The following is a 12,588-nucleotide window of genomic DNA, read 5'->3' as shown; positions in this document are numbered from 1 at the left end:
TAGCTAGATAAAAAAAATTAATCAAGTTAAAAATATATTTTGTTTGACCTAATATTTAAATCTTTGATTTTGAATTGTGATTTGTTTAATAAATGTAGGAATGACATGATAAAATGAAACCCCATTGTTCTCTCTTTTTTCCCCCAACTAAATAATAAGTACCCGTTTCTAGACTGGTTCCAGGTACTGAATTGATGAACTGGTTCTGAACTGATTCCTGGTTCTGCACTGGTTCCAGGTACTGAATTGATGAACTGGTTCTGAACTGATTCCTGGTTCTGCACTGGTTTCAGGTACTGAACTAGTTCCTGGTTCTGCACTGGTTCCAGGTACTGAACTGATTCTAGGCACTGAACTGGTTCCTGGTTCTGAACTGGTTCCTGGTTCTGCACTGGTTTCAGGTACTGAACTGGTTCCTGGTTCTGCACTGGTTCCTGGTTCTGCACTGGTTCCAGGTACTGAACTGGTTCCAGGTTCTGAACTGATTCTAGGCACTGAACTGGTTCCTGGTTCTGAACTGATTCCTGGTTGTGAACTAGTTCCTGGTTCTGCACTGGTTCCAGGTACTGAACGTGTTCCTGGTTCTGATCTGATAACAGGTACTAAACTAGTTCCTGGGTCTGAACTGTTTCCAGGTACCGAACTGGTTCATGGTCCTGAAGCGGTTCTGAACCGAGTCCTGTTTTGAGCCCTTTTTGTTTAGACACGTAACAGAGCAGAAGTGGATCGGACCTCAGAGCAGCACCAGCCTCTCAAAGGAACGAGGCTGCTTGTTAAAGTCACTTTGTTTGCATGAATCTCATGGCGTCCAGAATTCAGTGAGTCCACAGCTTAGTTTTCCAGCTGGTATCCAGTGTCAGCTGGTGCAGCATATCAGTCATGCTGAGGATACTGAAGCATCTCAGACGCACCTATCAGCTGAATTCTAGCTGCACCAGGCTCTGATCCAGGTCCAGAGGGACTGAAACAGCTTTCCTGCTTCAGCTCAAGGAAATGAGGACAGAATCTGAGTTAAAATAATCACATCCGCATGTTATATATTGTCATCTTTCATTATCTGCAAAGTATTTGAACAGAACCATTAAGATGCTAGCATCTATTTTAAATCGATCGGAAAAACCCGCTGCCATCAAACACTGAGATATTAGGAACAAAATACCATCTTTTGCTGATGATGTTATTCTTCACATCTAAAAATAATCTGATTAATTCTCCATACAGTCATTGCAGCTACTTCATTTGAGACGTTTACTGAGAGCAAAATAATATTTTAGAGCAGCGAAGCAGTTCAGACACCAAGACTCCCCGTTTAATTTATACCCACAAAGTCAGTCACTCCGAGGAGGAAGGATCTTCTATAGACTTCACTTGGTTCACATGCAGGCCTGCGATGGACGTACCAAACACACAATTAACCTGAATATAGACACTCTAACACATATATTAAGCACATTGATGTTTTCCTCAACGATGATGAAATTAGTTCATTGAGGAGAAATAACGAGCTAATCATGGATCTTTGATGAGGAAAACATGACGAGTCATGGGTGTGCATCACTGAGCTGTAAACTGTTAGAAACACTAAGCAGTCATGGCGCCCACCTGGGGTGCAGCGGTCCCACCTATGGCAGACCGTTTTGACATTTATTGGCTTAACTGGATATGTAACCCACGTGTCTCAAATTGATTTCTTCATCGTCACATTTATTATTTCAACTAATTACTTCCTATATAAAAATAAACATTTTGGATGTCTAAAGGTGAATTCTGATGAGGATGAACTCTTGATTTCAGATCTCCATAATATAATTATCACCAGGAAACCAGAGACGAGACGACTGCTTTTACAGCGACGGATAAGGACTACCTAGAGAACCTTTGATAACCAACCAAGTCGTGGCTGTGGAGAGATGGTGGCCAACGTCATGCCTTCCGGCCGAGTGTCCTTCATGCTTTAAACGTCCTCTAATTCAACACAAACAGATCAAATAGTTTATAACCAGGTTCTTGTAGGACATGTGGAGGAATTCCAGGCATTTGCTTCAGCTGCTGGAAACATGAAGGAAGTGGATCCACAAGGACCACGGTCTTCCTCCTGGTGTCATGATGTGTGGAGAAAAAGAACTGGACTTCAGATCTCCACCTGATACTGGTGAGTCCGTGGAGTGCATCATTCATGGTGAGGACGGCCAGATCTTTAACCAGGCAGTGATGAGTGGGATCATCAACCTAGACCTGGTTCTGATCTGCAGAACCATGACGACTCCTGCAGACTCGCTGCTGGACACGAAACAACAGCGGGACGTCTTTCTTCTTCTCTTGAGCCATCAGTGCATTTAACGGAAAAATCCGCTCACATTCAGAATTCAAACTTCTGAAAGTTCTTTAAATCTGAAATGATTCCATCCTGTTCAATAAATGATCAGTGTTTTTAATTCAGAGTGATTTTCATGTGAATGTGCTTTACTGGAGGCATCCATGTTTGTCAAAGAACACTACTGCCACCTACTGGTTAGTGACGTCACGGTGCGGTATCGGCTGTTGATCAAGTCCCAGTGCTGTATCTGGTGTTTGTCACAACGCGCTATTATCCAAGTCATCTTGAAAACATTCTTCTTCCAAATGTTGGCTACATATTACGGGTTTTTTCTCTGGCCAGAAGTTCGATGGCAAATCCTCCCTCTTCAAGTTGGCGATCCAACGACCAACCCGTCCGTGGAGGATCAGGAATCAGAAAGGTGGAATAACTCTTTGTTTTCACTTTTACCCGATGTATTCCAGCATCCAGCTGCCATGCACGTGGGCATTGTCAGTTTCACTATAGCTCTGGTGAATTTCAATGAAGTCCTCTGGAAATCTTCAATAATTGTTGTTGATTGCAGATGTGTCTAGTAGTTCCCATTGATTTAGCTTGTAAAGCGGGGAGAATGGCGCTAGGCTTACCGCACCGTGACGTCACTGCTGGAAGATGGCAGGAGGGAGGGGCTACTATATTTGGGCTAAAATGGCCGCTCCCAGACTCAGTGATAGTTTTTATTTTTTACTGATTAACGCTAAATTCATTCAATCACCGCTAACCTATTAGTTTTAGGTATAAATATTGATCCATTGATTATTTCTTGCTGGCTTAAATAATCCCAGAGTTATAGCCGTTCCCGTGAAGAATAATATAATTTGTCCTAACATTAACCAAAGTTAATTCATTCTTTATTAAATAATTGAATTTATTTTAATTAGATTAACCCCATGCTGTGTGGGCAGATATCTGTGGACTGGACACTGGGCCCAGTTTGCTCATAGCTCCGGATCACTGCACTCCCATGACGCAGTAATAAATTACTTTCAGGATCCACTTTCAGTCCGCAGGGCTTAGTGAGGGAACGTCCACTTTGATGATTTATTTAGAGAGGATAATGAGAACTCTAAACCATAGTTCTGATGCCTGTGAGAAACGATGGAGCAAACAGCTGCTATATTCAGAGGGATGAGGTGAAACCAGGATCTGCTCTGGAGACGTCTGATTACTGCCATGGAGCCGAACGTAGAGGAAGAGCTATGGAGTCAGAATGTTTACAAATCTTAGTTCAGAATAGAAAAAATAGAATTTAATATTTAAAGTCACATTTTTACCTTATAATGTGAGAAACTAATAAAGAAAACATAAAATAATAAGAATTGAATCCAAATTCAGTTTAGCATTTTAAATACACTTTCTTTTTTTTATTTCTTTTCTTTATTGCAGTTTCAAATTTTATAATATTTTTTTGATTCAAATTCCTTTTTCAGTTTCAGGATTTTTTTTTTTTTTTTACATTTCAAATCAGTTTTTTTCAGATTTTGACCAAATCTGACAGGAGTGGGCGGGGAAACGTGATTGACAGCTTGCAGCAGCACTGGAGAGACGTTCCTTACCATGTTGCATTCATGGACTGTAAGAATTCCAACTACTTGAATTTTACAGGGAAACCTGGAGATACAGGTGGTCCAAAGTATGGTCGCCTCTAGAACTTCATCCATCCATCATCCATCCATCATCCATCCATCAATCATCCATCCATCCATCCATAAGCCATCCATCCATCCATCCATAAGCCATCCATCCATCCATAAGCCATCCATCCATAAGCCATCCATCCATCCATCCATAAGCCATCCATCCATCCATCCTCCATCCATCCATCCATCCATCCATCCTCCATCCATCATCCATCAATCATCCATCATCCATCCATCCATCATCCATCCATCCATCCTCGGGGGATGAAGTATTGTTGGTTTAATGAAGAATGAATGGGTGGTTAGTTGGATGCTGTTTAGATGAATGAGGGGATGAATAATGATGGTTGGATAAAAACGACGCTCATTAAATTTTCACCACTAGATTTTCAAAATCTTTTTATTGCATAAATCCATTAATAACACATCTAGATGAAATACTTTTTTTTTTAACAATCATGCTGCCAAAAATTGCACAATGTATAAAAACCTTCATCAGAACCTGGCCAGTTGGACAGCTACAGTAAACCACCCGCTCTTCCTGGACCGTTCAGAAATGTTCACAACAAACAAACGACACCAACAGATTGATAGAAAAGGATCCATGTGTGGAGATCTTCCTCCTCGTCTTCACATTAACGTTCCAGACACCCCTCACAGGGCTCTGCTGGAAACCAGTTAGTCCCACAGGATTACATGTCTGATGACCTCATCACCTCAGGCTCTTATCAGAACACCTCAAAAAGTTTTCCTTCAAAGAGCTGAAACTGGTTCCTTTATCGGTTCTGAAAACATTTGATGGTCTTGGTTTAGTTTTCAGTTGAAAAAATCTGATCTAGACTTGGAAGTTTAACAGTTTCAGTCCGTTAACTTCACTGACCTGGCGGAGTGGCGGCCTAGTGGTTAGAGCTCAGAATCCTTAGGCTCTGAGTTCGAGTCCCACAGACACCCACTCTGGGTGAGCAAGACCCTTAAAGTCGTAGTGAAGCGGCTGCTCCAACCGTTGCATTTCCGAATTCTCCCGAGTGGTGCCCGACTTTACACGAGTGAATAAAGTGAATGTGATTGGTCGATTATCAAGAAGGCGGGATTGTTGTGGCGGAAGGTTCGCAAGCAAGTTTGATTGAGGCCGGTTTGTGGGAAGCATCTTGCTAACCAGTTAGCAACTTCGTGCTAGTAGGTACGGTGGCCCTGAAGTGCAAACTGCAACTACAAATCTAAAAGCGCAACTACATAAAGCAAAGCGCAACTACATTAAGGAAAACACAATTACATTAACCTACCGGAATAGGTAGGTACCAGTGGGAAACATGAGACATCGCTGATTGGACGACGGCGCCGTTTGACCCTTGAACCGGAAATTGCGTTGTCTAAACAGTCCAGCTTCTTTTAAGTGTGTCTTCAGTGTACGCAAACTAACTGAAATTTCGTGATTAGTCTTGAGCATATCCAGTATCACCTCGTACGTATGTCCTGATTCAAAATATTCCTGGATAACGGCAGCTATGTTTAGGGCGCCGACAATATCCATGTTTTCAAAAGCCGCAGCAGGCAGAATGACTTCCGGTTCAAGGGTCAAACGGGCGCCGTCGTTCAATCAGCGATGTCTCATGTTTCCCACTGGTACCTACCTTTTCCGGTAGGTTAATGTAATTGTGTTTTCCTTAATGTAGTTGCGCTTTGCTTTATGTAGTTGCGCTTTTAGATTTGTAGTTGCAGTTTGCACTTCAGGGCCACCGTACAGGAGGTTCCCAATGGGAAATTCCATTGGGACCAAGTAGCACTAAATTGGTGACTTAGAAACGACGCTGTCAAGGAACGCTATGGACAGCGGAAACATGCAAGAGGAGGAGAGTTTAGTGTCGGAGGTCGTGGTTGAGTCTCCTCCGTCATCCATTTTTTATTTAGAGGAGGAAAGCGGGGACGAAGATGTTGTGGAAGAGGACGCCAGGGCGGCAGAAGCTTGGTTTGGTGTAGAAGGCTTCCAGCCGTACATGTTTGAGCCCTTGCCACGCAACGCTGCCAGTTCTGTTAGCTCTACGCCTGCTGAAGACACAGACGTCCATCCCCGTGAACACTGGGACGCAACTCAATGGGAAAGGAAAGGATTCTGATTTCAACCGTTGCGTATATTAGCTGCGACACATGAATCAAGATGCTATGACCGAAAACATTTGATTGACAGATAACAAAAGTGCTTCTATAAGAAAGTCATGAAAAACACTCTGAGAGTGAAAGAAACACATTTTTTAGTTCAACACAACCTTAGAGGCATTAATGTTGATACTGGCACTTACATTTTTTAGTTTATAAACCTAAATATAATTGTTAACAGGGCTAATTAACTTTTTAACTTTTCAATTTAGCTACTTTTCTTTTCATGGTAATTTCCAGCAGGTAATATATCATTCAAGGGTTCATGTAATTGGTCAAACGCCAAAATCTGAGGTACAGCCATGTAGCAGGATCTTTGCTGAATGGCTGGATATAGATATTGTGCTTCTAGACCTCACTGAGGGAAGGGGGAGACTCCATTTTTAAGGGGTATGCTAAGGGCACACTGCTCCCCATGCGCCGCACCATGGCAGCCCAGCCTCAGATCCATAAAGTTCAATTATTATTTAAATATCTGGTTATTTAGCCCATAATTATCTGCATGTTTAACAGTGAAAAACATCAGGAGGTTTTAAAAAGGTTGAAAACAGCAGTTTTTTACTCCCCTGTGGAGTTCGGTGTCGTAAGCTTCTGGTTTGGGAATTCTATGGCTTTTCTTTGGGATCTAATCCAAACAGCTGTGTAGCCTGGCCTCCACGCTCGCACTGGGAGAGAGGAATCCGTCGATTGGTTAGTTTCTACGCCGACGATTGTCAGATCTTTCTCAGAGTTGGTAACACTGGGATCAGCTCTGAACTGGTTCTCTTCAAACTGGCCTGACAGATCCTGTCTGAGTGCAATTTTGCTCATCGTCTCTTCAGTTTGGTGAACCTCCAGGTCTTGTTTCGGGTACCTAATGTTTTATTGTGCATGTTCCCCCTTGGACACATTTTCAAAGTTTCATTTTTAATATTTTACAGTTAGAATCTGATAATCTGGAACAAGCTGAGGAAGCGGTTTTGAAACGGAACTGATCAGACTCTGAGGTTCATCCTGTGGGATTAAATGAGAGTCGGATTCAAACCAACATCATGAAGCGGCGAGGAAGACCTTCAGCATTTTCTGCTCATAGAAAATCAGACCCAGATATAAAAGGTTAAAAATCTTCCCATAAACAGCAACAGGACGCGTGATTGTTCACACTGCCGGACCCGGTTCTGTTGCAAACCGGATCCGGCGGTTCGCTTCGCTCTGCTTTACCGACAGACGATGAGATGAAGTGGAAGGAACCGTTTTCTCCTCAGGATCAAAGACAGAAAAAGCTCCGTCTCCGTTTTTCTTTTCTTCTTCTCTGCTTTTTTTTTTTTTTACTACAAAACATGAAGATATTTTTCAACATAAAAATAATACTGACTGAAAGAAAAAGGAATTTCCCTTTAGAAAAACTGGCTTCCAGTGTTTGTTTGTTTAAACTTTAACTTCTAATCCAATTTTATTTCCTTTTACTAGAATGTAAAAATAAAAATCTCATAACTTCAGTTTAAAACACTTCAGAGCTTAATGACAAACACCTAAAATCCACCTGTTTACATCTTTAGGTCTGTTTTGATGTTTTAACTTATTTTTTTCTTTGTAGAAATTCAGACTCTGAACGTTAAAGACGAAGAATTCAACATTTAAACTTTAAGTAAATGTTTTTCTGAGAGAAAAAAGAAAAAACAGTCAAACTGTTAAAAATTCACCGACAAACACGTCAAACTTTACATCGATATAGTTCTGATATCAGGACAACAAACTGTAACCAAATATATTCTGCTTAAACCGTCTGAAATAATCTGTTTTATCAAATTAAACCTTTTTTTTCAGCTTATCTGAACTGAACTGTTTTCTGAGGTATGAAAAGCTTTAAAGATATTTTTAATACTTTAGCTCCTGTTTGCGAAAAATCCAACTTTTCTTTCATTTACTGATATTTCTTATTTCATTTGTACTTTTTTTTTATACATTTAGAGAAAAAAACACCCAAATAAATACTTTTAAACTACGTGTTTTATGATACGGGACTTTTCTGCTCGTTTGAACAGGTTCGTAAAAACGTCAAGCTAACATCTCGGTATCGGAGGAAGTGCTACGCTGAATTTTCACTTTTTTATAACTTCTAGGAGATTTTTCTATAATATAGAGGCTACCTTTCTGTTACTGAGAATAAAGATATTTTATAAAATTTAAGGTAACCTTTCTGTACATTAGACGTTAACGTTCATGTTATACCTTCAGAATTTAAATGTTACTTTTCTGTTACTTTTAGGTTCGTTTTTCTGAAACTTTGAGTTTTTCTTTCCATAAATTATCTTTAGAGGTAATCTTTCTAAAACCTAGAGGTTTACTTCCAAAACTTCTCTTACATTTTCCTGTAATTTAGAGGCAACTTTTAAAACAAAATAAGGGCAGTTTAAAGGAAAAGTTCGGTCATATTCAGAATACAAACTTCTGAAAGTTTTATAAATATGAAATATTACATCCTGTTCAATAAATGATAAGTCATTTTCATGTGAATGTGCTTTACTGGAGGCATCCATGTTTGTCAAAGAACACTACTGCCACCTACTGGTTTGTATGGAAGCGTAATGCATTCACCAAAAATAAATAAAATAATCAGACAGCTTATCTCATATTTACGGGATCTTATCTATATATTTGTTCATGATTCCTTCAGCCAGTAATGAAGCGTCTCTCAGAAAGCTGGTCTTCATCGTTGCTTTTTAAGGATCTCTGCATCTGTTCCACTGAGCAGTTCTCTGTACCGAGGTCTGACCTGATCCGCCTTGGAGCTCCGCTCCTGTTTTCCACTCCATCAATAAAGTACGCAGCTAGAACCCTGGATTACTACTAGTGCAGTAAGCATGCAGCCTTATTACTTCATATTTATATTTATTACTTCATATTTATATTTATTTATCTTACCACTGTTACCTGTCATGTCCCGCACTTTATGTCAGTTTTTAAATGTCAGTCTTGTATATTTCTTGTATATTTGTATATTGCAGAGAGTAAACGTAATTTCATTTCCCTTGTATGTCTTGTACATATGTAGAAAATGACAATAAAAGCTGACTTGACTTGACTTGACTTATGACCAAACGCCAAAACCTGTCAGCAGCTCCATTCATCCACATTCTGTTTGGTTTGAGTTTTTCATATGAATGGACCTGCTGCATGAAGCTGGGACCTGGTGGTTTTAAACCATGCTGGAGCCTCAGCTGTTCTCCTGGAGGATCTAGGGTTTCTAGAAGGTACCTGCGGACATTTCTTTGGGACGCCACCAAGCGGCTGGAATGCATTTCAGATGATTTCTAAGCATAAAGCCTCCCCTGCTGGTTTGATTGCTCCTGCAGGAACAGAGCGACTTCCAGCAGGTCAGAGTAGAGCGGACTCACTGCGCAATGCTGACAAACTGAAACTAATTCCATCCACACTGAGGAAACTCAGGATTTACCAGCGTCGCTCAACTGAAAGGATATAAAAGCAGATTAAATCCCACAATCATTGTTTAGGTTTCATGTAGCGTAGCTCAGCAATGACTGTCCTTCCTGATCTCCTAAATATGACACATTATCTCAATAATATAAAATACAATTTCATAATTACGAGATACTAATCTTGTTATTATGAGATAAGCAGCTATATTTGCTTTTCTTTGGTGAATGCAATACTCTTTTGTAGGTTTGTGACGTCACGGTGTGTTATCGGATGTTGATCAAGTCCCAGTGCTGTATCTGGTGTTTGTCACAATTAGAGACTGACATTTGGGAGTCAGTATTAGTAACGATCCTGTGATCGTGACGGTACGGGATTAAACATTAACAGGAGCAGAAGCAAACCAATAGTAACTAAAAAAAAAATAGGATCGATGCCAAAAAATAAAATAGAAAGAAAAAAAATCCAGTACTAGCGCCGCCCTTTTGTAGTTTTTTTCCTTGAAGCCTACACTATAATGCGAGTCACAAAAACTAGACGACCCAAAAACCAACAGTGCTTCCGCTCTGAGTTTTTCACCCACGCTCAACAACAACAAGAATGGGAGTGGAGCAGGAGCGGGAGTCATTCTGAATGGGAGTGGGAGTAATTTCACCAGGAGTGGGACGGGACAGGAGTGAAAATCCACTGACACTCGTGTCAGTCTCTAGTCACAACGCGCTATTATCCAAGTCATCTTGAAAACATTCTTCTTCCAAATGTTGGCTAGATATTACGGGTTTTTTCTCTGGCCAGAAGTTCGATGGCAAATCCTCCCTCTTCAAGTTGGCGATCCAACGACCAACCCGTCCGTGGAGGATCAGGAATCAGAAAGGTGGAATAACTCTTTTTTTTCACTTTTACCCGATGTATTCCAGCATCCAGCTGCCATGCACGTGGGCATTGTCAGTTTCACTATAGCTCTGGTGAATTTCAATGGTGAAGTCCTCTGGAATTCTTCAATAATTGTTGTTGATTGCAGGTGTGTCTAGTAGTTCCCATTGATTTAGCTTGGAAAGCGGGGAGAATGGCGCTAGGCTTACCGCACCGTGACGTCACTGCTGGAAGATGGCAGGAGGGAGGGGCTACTATGTTTGGGAAAAAATGGCCGCTCCCAGACTCAGTGATCACCACAAAAATATATATTTTGGACTGATTAACATTAAATTCATTAAATCACTGCGAACGTATTAGTTTCAGGTATAAATAATGATCTATTGATGGTTCCTGCTGATCAGACTTTTCCTTTAAAAAACTAAACGTAAATGTTAGTTTTGTTCTCCTTAGGTCGACTTTTTGTATAAAAAGTTTCAGAATAAGTTCACTTATTCTGAAACTAAGATTTCTAAACACTTTTTTAATTTAGAAAAAACTTTTCTGAAACTTAAACCTTTCCATAATCTAGACGTTGCTTTCTCTAATTTAAAGGTTGAATTGTTGGAACTTATTGGTTTCTTTTCTAAAACTTAGTTTTTATGCTTCTGTAATGTAGAGGTTTCATTTTTCTGGAGGTACCTTTAAAGCTTAGAGGCTACGTTTATGAAGCTTACAGAAAAGATGTTTTAACTAAGAATAAAGCTTCCAGAAGCTGTGATGTCCTGAAAGCACCTGAATGCATCACATTAATACCTCCGGATATTAGCTGAAGTTTCCTTCTTTATCAGGTCAGTTCAGGAAAATAAAAGTCTGGAGGTTTGTGGAAGGAAACCCGGTGGAGCAAAGCAGACGGCAGCTTTTGTTCTTCTTCACAGTAAATGGTTCAACGATTAGAGGAGCAGGAGAGATTTTACTGATCTTTGATGGAGAGGAAGTCTCCGGACGAGCCGTTGGTTTCTGGAGCTGCTCGCTGAAGCGACGCCGTCGTCCCTCCGGCGCTGCTGTGGAGCTGCGTCTGCAGACCTGGAGAGGAAAGCCATCATCAGCTCCGGTTTGAGATCATCATGGCTTTCTGCACTGAACTTGAATTAGAAAAGTGGAATTGAGTATTTAGATCGAAGAAGCAGGTTTCTAAAATCGTAAAACGTGTCAGTACACATTAAAATGGTGTAATACACTAAACAATCTAGAAATGTTTACATTAAGTGTATACGCTGGAAAAATTGAAGTCATTTTTTCTAAAAATAAGTGCATTTGTTTTTGGATTGAGGAGATAAGAGACATTTTGCTAATGAAACAAGAAAACTTACATTTAAAATAAGTAAACACAACTGCATTTTTCTATTTCAAGTGCATTTTATCTAATTATCTTATTTTAAGAGTAGAAATCCTCATCCCATTGGCAAACTATCTCATTTTACCAACTCAAACTAAGGGTAAATACACCTAATCTAAGAATTTTTTTTACTTATTTCTAGATTTTTTTTTCAGCGTATAAAAGTAAATAGGATACTTAGATAATATGCACTTGAAATAAAAACGATGCAATTGTTTTATTTCTTAATTTAAATGTAAATCATGTTGTTCCATTGACGAAGTGTTTCATTTACCTCCTCAATTCAAGACAAAAAAGAAAAAAATTTTCTTATTTAGTGTTCAGTTTTTGCAGTGTAGGAGCCATTGGTAGTTCTATGTTTGGGATTTATTTAGGTCGATCTTATTTACTTTGGATAATTTTGACGCCATGATGTCACAAGCAGCATCCGCGCTCCATGGTCCCGGTCAGGGAAGCTACTTTCACTACATTTCGATTCTTTGTACTTGTGAAAGTGTAATGATAATAAAGTTGAATTCTATTCTAAACATGGTTGGAGTGTTGAGCGCATCTTGCCATCTTTCCCAACCTTAACAACAAGAGAGTTCAAAATGCAGGCTGCTCTCCTTGTTCTTCTTCCTGCTTCTGCGTCCGGTAGCAGCCATTCAAGATGGCAGCAAAATCCCCTGAAACCTCAAGGCCTTCTCCTGGGAGAGCAGCTTTTTAATCTGACTCCATCCTTTCACTGAATTACAGGGTCTGACCAGGAGATGGCGCTTCTCTTTAGATCT

At 40.1% G+C, this 12,588-nt stretch overlaps 1 pseudogene; it reads right to left on the bottom strand.

The window, feature by feature from the left end:
* Positions 1–10,763: 10,763 nt before the first annotated feature.
* Positions 10,764–12,588, bottom strand: part of LOC119796851 — a 16,098-nt pseudogene continuing 14,273 nt past the window's right edge.

This window comes from Cyprinodon tularosa, unplaced genomic scaffold, assembly GCF_016077235.1.
Source record: "Cyprinodon tularosa strain WSP-4 unplaced genomic scaffold, ASM1607723v1 ctg560, whole genome shotgun sequence".
NCBI lineage: Eukaryota > Metazoa > Chordata > Actinopteri > Cyprinodontiformes > Cyprinodontidae > Cyprinodon > Cyprinodon tularosa.
Note: the sequence above shows the minus strand (reverse complement) of the source record. Positions and strands in the feature narration are given on the sequence as shown.